We start from the raw sequence: 8,966 nt of genomic DNA, 5'->3' as shown, positions 1-8,966 counted from the left end.
GCCACAAAAGAATTGAGGTCCATAATCAAAGGACCATGAGATTCTGAATTGTTCCAACAATAAACTAAGATTCAAATTCTTCCCCAGGTGAGCCTTGAAATGACTGCAGCCATAACTGACCCCTGACTGCAGCCTGTGAGAGACCTTGCGGCAGAGCACATAGCTAAACTATGCCTGGATTCCTGACCCATAGAAACTGAGAAACTATAATATTGTCATAAGCACCTAAGTGTCAGGGTAATTTGTTATGTACCAATAGGTAACTAATACAAATGCTCCACATGAACTAGCTCCGGTCCATCTCATTGACCTTGTCTTGTTCACAATGCCCCAGACACTCTGGCCATCTTAAATCTCCCCAAACATGCCACACACATTCCCTCCTTGGAGCTCTTGCATAGACTGCTCCATCTTCCCAAAATGCCTTTCCCTCAGATCATTTCAGCCTTTGCTCAAAAGTCACCTCTTCAGAAGGATCTTCCCTGATCACCTTGTCTAAAGTTGTCCCCAGTCACTCACTCACTCAGATCCATGTTTACTTTTTCACAAGCTTTATCTTCTTGGTTTCCTGCCTCCATGAGGGCAGAGGCCTTGACCATCTTGCTCACTGTGTACATCTTCCATGCCCAGCACAGGCACTGCTACATGGCAGGTGCTCAATAAATCTTTGTCAAACAAGAGAATGAGTGAATGAAGCCGGTGCCAACAGGACTGGTTCACTTCATTCTTTGGGCTGGAAAACAAACCACAGGGCAGGGAGAGGCTGACCACATACATTCCAGAATGTCCAGCACCAACGCCCTACTCAGCTTTTACTGACTGGCCAAAGGTTAATCTTCACTTCCTCTGGCCCTGTCACCAGCCGTGTGGCACTTCCCAACTGCCAGGAATATTCTCTCCAACTGCATAGTTGGCCTAGTGGCCGTTATGCCCTACTTGTCTTCAAGGTCTCTTAGCCTGATGGGCTATTAATCCCAAGTGTCCACAGAAGCAGCTGGGTAGGGCTACTGGAGGTGCTCAGGTGAAACCAAACCAGGAGAACCCAGAGCAAGGTTTGCTTGTTATTCTAAAATATACGAAGAACATATCCTATCCTAGAGAGGTGGTGACTTGGAGGGTCCCCAGCAAATGGCTTAAAGGAGTGCTCATCCTCGTAATGCTTTCTGTGAACTAGGCACTGTGCTAAGCACTGGCCACATATGGTCTCATTAAATGCTCACAGTATTCAAAACATATCACATTGCTCTTATAGCCACATTTTCCAAATAAGGATGCTGAGGGCGAATAGGTTAAGCAGTTTCACAGTTCACAGACAAGGAGCAGAACACCTGGGATTCAAACCCAAGAAATCCAATGCCAGAGACCAAGTAGTAGTCATGGGGTACCCTGTCCCTCCCCACGTTGACCTATGCTCACAAGACAACACTGAGGGGCAGAGATGAGCAAGGGCTGAGGTGGGAAACATTTGCCCCCTCTAGGGCAGGTCCTGGAATGCCCTAGAGTAGCACTTCCTGTGGAAAAACAATACAAGCCATATACACAAGGTAAAATTTTCTAGAAGCCACACAGAGCACGAAGAAACAGGTGATTGTTCTTAGGAAATACACATGGAAATATTAAATGTTCAAGGAACATGACATATGCAACCTACTCTCAAATATTTAGAAAACAGATTCAGAGAAAGCGAGAGAGATAACGAATCTGGCAAAATGTTGAAAGTCGGTAAATCTGGATATCTGGGTCTGGGGTATGTTGGAGTTCTCTGTGTGGGTTTTCTATCATTTTTGCAATTATCCTGTAAGTTTGAAATTATTTCAGAATTAAAACAATAAGAAGAAACAAGTGAAAATAATTTTAATAATATATTCCAGGGCTCAGCAAACTTTTTCTAAAAAGGGCCACAGTAAATATTTTAGGTTTTGTGGGCCGTATGCTCTCTACTGCATATTTCCTCTGTGTTTTTTTTTGTTTTTTTCAAACAGCCCTTTTAAAAATGTAAACACCATTCTTAGCTTGAAGTCTATACAAAAGTGGACCACAAGCTGTAGTTTACTTATGCCTGATATATTCTAGATAACCCAATATATCAAAAATATTATAATTTCCACCTACAATAAACCTTTTTAAACATTTTAAACTATTAATGAGCTATTTTACACTTTTGTTTTAAGAACCAAGACTTCGAAATCCAGTGAGTGTTTCATACTCACAGCACATTCTCAGTTCAGATGCTAAATTTTCATCAGAAATACTGCATTTACATTTGAAAATAAGATTCACAAATTTACAGTTGGAAAATATAGATCCATAATTGTTTCAAAGGTACTTGAAAGTTTTCCAATAACTGAATAAAGTATGAGTTTTTAAATTTAAATCAACCAAAATTAGATAAAATTAAGCTTTTAGTGCTTAATTACTTAACACTGGCCATGTTTCAATCGCCTGGTAGCCACACGTGGCCAGTGACTGCTTAATGGACAGGGCAACCCTAGAGGGAAGACAGAGCTTCTGGAAGCTTGTCCAGGATCTGCCAGACCCTGCAGGAGTGTGGGTGGCCTGGGATGAGAACTGGGGTTGTGGAGTCACAGAGCACTTTGGACATAGGCTAGGCCTTCGCTGACTGCTCCCTTTTCTCCAAGACTTTCTTAGGAAGACTGAGAACAATTTGAAGGGCAATAATAGTAACTTCATCTGCAGCAGCCTTTGTGCTTTCTTTCCCTCCTCTGAGTCGGGCCTTTTGGAAGAGGCATTAACTGCCTTATTTCTCTGAAATGACTGATACCCACAAGTATGGCCAAATTGGCGCAACAGCCCTATAACAGCCCCATACTCAGAGCAGCAAGAGCATCTACTCTGTGTTGCCAGTAAGTTGGGATTGGGGACTGGAACCCAAAGCCTTGGTCACTGTCCTGGGGAAACTCGGGCTCATTCAGAGGACACTTTCTCCCCTAAGGAGCTCTAGTCACTGCCTGGTTGGGAGTTACGTATCCCCACTATGAGCTTCCAGCCCTTGAATCGGGCTCCTTCTTTCCATCCCCACAGCCATCATCCTGGAAAGAAGCCACCATCACCTCTTACTCAATGCCGGTCCCAGCCTCCTCCCTGCTCTCCTGCCTCTGCTTTTACAGGCAAATTAGATTATGCAGCCCATTGGCTTAAACCCTCTATTCTAGTTTGCTAATGCTGCCAGAATGCAAAACACCAGAGATGGATTGACCTTTATAAAAGAAGGTTTATTTGGTTACACAGTTACAGTCTTAAGGCCATAAAGTATCCAAGGTAACATATCAACAATCGGGTACCTTCACTGAAGGATGGCCAATGGCATCTGGAAAACCTCTGTTAGCTGGGAAGGCATGTGGCTGGCGTCTGCTCCAAAGTTCTGGTTTCAAAAATGGCTTTCTCCCAGGATGTTCCTCTCTAGGCTGCAGTTCCTCAAAAATGTCACTCTTAGCTGCTCTTCGGGTGTTTGTCCTCTCCTAGATTCTCCAGAGCAAGAGTCTGCTTTCAACGGCCATCTTCAAACTGTCTCTCATCTGTAGCTCCTCTCTCAGCTCCTGTGCATTCTTCAAAGTATCCCTCTTGGCTGTAGCAAAAGCTTGCTCCTTCTGTCTGAGCTTACATAGTGCTCCAGTAAACTAATCAAGGCACATGCTGAATGGGCAGGGCCACACCTCCATGGACATTATCCAATGAAAGATCTCGCCCACCGCTGAGTGAACACATCTCCATGAAAACATCCAATCAAAAGTCTGCAACCCAATCAACACCAATATGTTTCCTGCCCACACAAGACTGCCTCAGAGATAATGGCATTTTGGGGGACATAATACATCCAAACCAGCACACCCTCCAAGGATTTCCAATCACACATATATAAAATCCAACCTACCCTATGAGGCCTCAGACTCTGGGTGATGTCTTTAACCCCTCTCTTCCCTCTAGCTCCCTGTATCACACTGCTCCAGCAGGCTGGCCTCACTCTACCCCTTAGATATGTTAAGCTTGGTCCAGCCTCTGGACTTCTCCTTTGCTGTTTCCTCTGCCTAGGATACTCTTCCCCCCACCCCCCACCCCTTCTCATGGCTAGCTCATTTTTATCTTTCAGGTCTCTGCCCTCTTCCACCAACCATTCCCTATAACTGGCAGGTGGCACTAGGCCTGCCCAAGACACACAGAGGACTCTCTTAGTTTAGGATGGTATAGGGTCCCCTGTCCAGACACTCAGAACTGCTATGACTTGCTAGGTAATCTTAGACCAGTTTCTGTTACTTTCTGACTGGACATTTATTCACCTCAATTAGGAAGGTATACTGGGTGGCCTCCATGGTGCCTTCTAACAGTGGAAGCAGAGAGTTCAGCCCTGGGGTCACCAATCCTGATGTGAATCTTAGCATTAGGGCTTCTTTGCTGTATGACCCTGGGCAAGAGGTTTATCTTCCCTGAGCTTCTGTTTCTTCCTTTGTAAAAGTGCAACTGAAGGAGGAGAAAGAGGTGAAAGGAGAGAAGAAGAAAAAAGGGAAGAGAGAGAGAAAGAGTGGGGAGGAGAGGAAGTGAAAGGGAAGGAAGAAAAGATAAAGGAGGATGGAGAAGGAAGAGAAGGGAATGAAAAAGAAGAGAGGAAGGGAGGGGAAGAGAAAAGGGAAGCAGAGAGAAGAAGGAAAGGGGAGGGAGAAGGGGTTGAGAAGGAAAAGGGGGGGTAAAGAGGAACAGGGAAGAAAGGAGTGGGGACAGGAAGAAGAGGAAGGGTTAACTCCTCACTGTTTAGTTTGATGCTTAAATTTCTGTTACTAGAAGAGAAATTCTCTTTTCTTAACCAGGGTAGAATCCTCTGCCTGAACACCTTGTACTTCTCCCAACCTCCAGATCATCATATTTTGTTGTGACAAATTGTTCAAAATCTATCTTCAGTACTTGACTCTGAGCCATTTGAGGCAAGAGCTGAACCAGCTACCCTGAGGAGTAGTCTCAACATCTATTAAACCAATGAATAAAGAGCCAAAGATAATAAACATCTTACGACCAATGAAATTTCCACTTAAGGATTAAAAAAACAAGGACTTACTATCTCTGCTCCTGGTGTGGGAGTCTGGCCAGTACCCCAGCCCCAAGAGTGGAGGGTATGGCTGGGCAGTAGGCAAGAGGCGCACCCAGGGCCTGGAGCCTCCTGGGTCCCATTCCTGGCCTCTGGTGCCTGGTCTCTGGGAACTCATAGGACCCTCTGGCCTCACAGGTGACCCTGAGGTGGGGCTGGATGCAGCTCTTCTGATCAGTTTTGCCTTGTTCAGCTGCCTCTTGGCATCCACAGAAGAATCACGCATGTTACCAACTCTGGACAGTGTGCCTGTCTCAGGGCGTCTCCCTGGGGAGACAGGAACATCAAGGTACAGCTTTTCCACAGAAAGCCAAGACGTGAGTACATGGTGGTCACCCAGAATTCCTGTGATTGGAACAAGGCTTATCAGGGCTCTGGTGTCCAGGTAAAAAAATCCTCCTAGAGAGAAGAGAGAGGAGAGATGGTCAATGTTACTGCTCCATAATTGAGAAATTCTGATCTACAAATGCATTCTAGAAGAGGTATTCCTCTATAAACAGTCCTTGAATAACAAATATCCATGATTAAAAATGATCCTTGCAAACAGCTACTTTAGTTGCAACCATGCCAATTCTGGAAGCCACAGTAATAAAAAATAAAAATTGCAGCACTACCATTTTTTGATCACTAGTATATGCCAGGTACTGGGTATCCTTCCTCCTAGACAATCTTTATGACAACTCTTGTCAGTACAGGTAACTTTTTAACAGCACTTGTAAAGTTTTAATCCATGTAGAAATCACCCGTGGATTTTGTTAAAATGCAGATTTTGAAACTGTAGTCCTTGGGGAGGGGTGCTGAGAGTCTTCAAGTCTAAGGAGTTTCCAGACCACTCTTTGTATAGAAAGGTTTAAAGCTTTAGGCAAAATCAGAATGCAAAGATTGCTGAATTGATGGGTGGGTAGATGGGTGAATGGATGCATGCACCTCAAAAGCACCATCCAAATCTAAATCCATCATCTTTCCCCATCTCTACACCTCTGTCTCCATCTCCATCTCACCTTATGAGATACCTCAACCTAGTATCTGCAGGTCATCTTAAACTCCCTTATATCCCTCACTACACAATGAATCAGTCATCGTGTTTTAGAGCAGCACTGTCCATCAGAAATAAAATATGAGCCACATATATTGTGTTAAAGTTTTAGTTACCTGTTAAAAAGGTAAACAGAAGCAGATGAAATTACTTTTACTAATACATTGTATTTAAATCAATATATCAAAATATTACCATTTCAACATGTAATCAATATTTTAAATGCATTAAAGAGATATTTGACATTCTTTTTCTCTTATGTCTTCAAAATCAGGTGTTTATTTTGCACTTAGAGCACATCCAATTTGGACTGGCCACATCTGAAGTGCTAAACAGCCATATATGGCTAGTGGCTGCTGTACTGGACAATGCAGATCTGTTTTTTAAACTATACTATTAATATTTTTTCAAATGTATTTATTCTATTCATCTTCTTTACCTTAATACATGAATATTAAAAGGAAATTATTATCACTATCTAAAAAGGAACACTGGAATATTTTCCCATAAATTGAAGATGACTGTAAAAATATAATAGATAATAACAAAGAAGTGTTTTTCTAGTGCCCAAAATTATCCCACGTACTATTAGGGGCCTATGTACCATAATTTGGGACAGGAAAAAAACAGATAAATGAAAAAAATTTTTCCCACGAGCTGTGAAATGTGTTTGCTCATGGTCATGTTCCTAGAACTGAGGGAGGACCAGGCACATCATAGGTTTCTAATAGCAACCATATCTAACATTGCCTGGCATTAACTAGTGTTAACTAGTGTTAGACAAAGGCATCTTAGTTGGGCAGACACTTGCTTGGGGATACATTCCTAGCAGAAGAACCTGTGAGAACAAGAGCATGGGCATATGCCACAGTCTCACCTGTTTAGAAAATGGTAATTTTGGCCTGGCTGAAACCCCTTTGGTAGTGTACCATGGTGAGGGTGTGGGGTGGAAGATTAACATAGCCTAGACTGTGAAAGTGGTGAAGAACTTTGAAATTTACTCTGAGGACAGTGAGGAGCTATGGGAGGGGACGGAGAATGCAAAGTACCAATCAATATTGATGACAAGTTGAGGTAATAACATTTTAGACATGAGTAAACACAATATATTATTAAAATTAACTTCACCTGTTTCTTTTTACTTTTACTTTGTTTAATGTGGCTATTAGAAAATTTTAAATTACAAATGTGGCTTATATTATAATTCTATTAGCTAGCACCTTAACAGATGATATTCAGACTTGGCAAACATCATGAAGATGGGAAGAACGGAAGACTGTTGGGGCATATCACTCTAGATTAGAGCAACAAAGCCCTAGCCCTTAGTTCTCCACACAAGAGTTCCAGAATGAGAGGGGCCAGGTCTTTCCTTCCTCACAAGGATGGACACATGGTGGGACTCAGGTAATGTTGGAATCACCTGGCCTAACTCTGGAACCTGCCTCCTCCTGGCTGGGGCCTCAGGTAAGGTTTCAAGCTCTCTAAACCTCCACCCCATCTATAAAGTGGGAATAATAAGAGTCTAGCGATTCATGTAAAAATCAGAGATTACATAGGTAAAGTGTCTGGCAAATACCAGGACTTCAAGACATCAAGTACTGTTAACATTATCTGTTAGTCCACAGCTACTCACTTTTGAAGTACTCTGTTTTAAAGCTTTGCTTTTCGTATTTATATCTCATTGAACTCTTAAATACATTGAGACTGCTCACAAAAACACATAGCATAAGAACAAAAGGACATTAACAAAAAAAAATCGTAAGGGCTAGGATGAAAAGAAGCGGATAATGTAAGATAAGTGTCAGAAAGAAAGCACTGGATGCAAATTCCCTGGTTATAAATGATCCATGTGGCAAACACAGTCTCAACCACTCGCCTTCCAGAAGCTGATACTATAAAAAATTAAAAATAGCAGCACTGCCATTTATTGAGGATGCATTTCCTCTCAGACAATCTTAACAATTCTTATAATTTCTACCAGAATTTTTGTGCAGAGTTGGTGTTTATTGGATGGATGGAAAGAGGGCGGGAGGAAATGATGAATTAAAACAAATACCTAAAAATTAACATCCCAAATTTAAGTCATCCACCCGCCGTTACCGGCTCCCTGGATGAGGCTGGGCTCCTGCCGGAACAGATTCTTTCTCCAGGTTCCGGTTCCCACCGAGAAGGAATTCACAGACAGAAAAATCCAGCAGCAAGATAACAGCAAGGTTTTCTCGAAATGCTACCGAGGGCATCACCAGGCTGGAGCCTGTGAGCAACGAGACCGCTCCTGGCGTCCTATAGCTCAGGCAGAGTCACAGTTCAGGCAGTGTTACAGCTCAGCACACTACACTTCGAAGAACGTCAACAAAAACCAAGCTGAAGATTAAGTCCGGCCCAGTGAATTTAGTATTAGCCTTTTATTGGTTAGAGGAGGAGGCTGAGACACTTGGTACTTTAGGATTGGCTGATTTTTATGCAAATAAGGTACTGCACTGTGGTCAAATGGGGGACTAGCTAAGAATGACTTATGATTGGTTCAGTTGAAGGCCATTTTGACTGGTGCTTGCTTTCCAGGCTATCTTGATTGGTCCATCAAGGGTGGTTCAGGACTGGTTCATTTGCAATCCTAGTCCTGTACTCCTCCCCCCTCCTTTTTGCTGGCCCCAGGTTCCCTATTCTAGCCTGCCTCACCCCTATCCTAATCTGCCCCCTCACCACTGCCTCTGGTTCAACAAAGTCTACACCTCTCATTCCTACCTAAACAGTTAAGAAAGGTGAGTAGAAATTTTGACTCTGAGCTTTCTAGAAGCCAAAGCAATCATTACCACTTCCCCAAACAACTGCAAA

The sequence above is a fragment of the Choloepus didactylus genome (assembly GCF_015220235.1).
Source record: "Choloepus didactylus isolate mChoDid1 chromosome 25 unlocalized genomic scaffold, mChoDid1.pri SUPER_25_unloc2, whole genome shotgun sequence".
NCBI lineage: Eukaryota > Metazoa > Chordata > Mammalia > Pilosa > Megalonychidae > Choloepus > Choloepus didactylus.
This window is presented reverse-complemented; position numbering follows the sequence as displayed.